This window comes from Berghia stephanieae, chromosome 9, assembly GCF_034508935.2.
Source record: "Berghia stephanieae isolate SIO BIC M18660-M18661 chromosome 9, UCSD_Bste_1.3, whole genome shotgun sequence".
NCBI lineage: Eukaryota > Metazoa > Mollusca > Gastropoda > Nudibranchia > Aeolidiidae > Berghia > Berghia stephanieae.
The window spans coordinates 29,146,892-29,148,352 of NC_088368.1; positions in this window are offsets into that span (position 1 = coordinate 29,146,892).

Consider the following 1,461-nt stretch of genomic DNA (forward strand, 5'->3'; position numbering starts at 1 on the left):
TGACTAAATCTTGGCCAAACTTAGTCCGAAGGTGACGTGATTTTAGTCTGGGACTAGCTTAGTCAGCTCACATTAAATCCGATTTTTTTTCTAGTCATTTACTAAAGTCAGAGATAGTCCGGGACTAAGCGCTAGTCCGCGTTCATTAGAACGGGCCCTGTAATAACTATTAATGATGAACTAGTAATGAAATTGCTGGGATTTTTGTTTTATTTTGAAATCTTAGTGAATTATGATAAAACGATGAACCTTTTTGTGTGACCATAATTTTTGTGTAATAATGTCTTTTTTTTTTGTCACTTTACACAAATAAATATAAAATGTAAATAGCATTTTGTAACTTAATTTTTGATGAATTATGGTACTTCATAGCTCTAGTAGCGGGGGTCCCGTTAGTTCAGTTGGTAGAGCATCGGACAATCACGCCAAAGGTCTCGGGTTCGAGTCCTTTGCAGCCAGAATTTTTATCCGGTTCCCCCCTGTCCACCCAGCAGCAAGTGGGTAGCTTACTCTACTACTGCTATAGCTGCAGTGGTACGTCCACATTTTAAGTTGTCACCATTAACCCTTTCATGGCTAGGTTTGAGTTGAACCGAACCAAAACCAAACGTACGTTTGTCTATACATGACTGACTTATGCAGTTTCACCTAGAAATAGTCCATGTGATGCGACTCGAGCGCGCTTTAGACTAATCTGTGATGAAAACTGTACAGGATCGACTCATATTTGACGTGAAATCTAATCTAGCTGTGAAAGGATTAAGAATTGTGGTCGTGTAGTGGTGGCCTGGTTTTAAATGTGATTCATACCCCGAAACTTTGTGCTGTAAGAGTCAGCTAAAAGTGGTGGGTGGTTGGGAGGGCCTCCTGCATTCTTGCAGGAGATGTATGCTTTCTTCTACTTTTATCCCCTTATCTTTTGTAACGTCTGCTTTCTGCACTTGTCCTTGACCGAAATAGCTCGGTTGTGGTTGGGTTCATGTGGGGTTTTCTGCTTTTGAGGAGTATGACGCGGCCGGGAACCGAACCCCAGACCTCCTGGTTACGAAGCCAACGTTCTAACCAACTGAGCCACTGTGACCAGTAACAAGTAGAGATTGGTAGCGGATGACCGAATGGTCTACTTGCTGTTCTCTCTTCTTGGCCAAGCGAAATATGCCGTCTCGTGGCACGCAGGTTCAATTCCGACCGGATCCACTTCTTATTTTTCGATATCTTTAATTCGAGCTTGCACTTCCATTACTTTCTGTGCGATTGCTTGATATTTTACAAGTGTTTACTCATACTCATACTCCTCCCTTTTTCCTTATATTCATGTCATAACCAACAAGCAAAGCAAATCGAACCGTGATAGTGCTTTGGCTTCAGAATTGAACGAAGAAAATAATTTAATTAATATTGTCTTTGCAAGGTATTTTACAACATCGTAATGACTAAATTCCCTTAGTAAGTGAGTGTTTT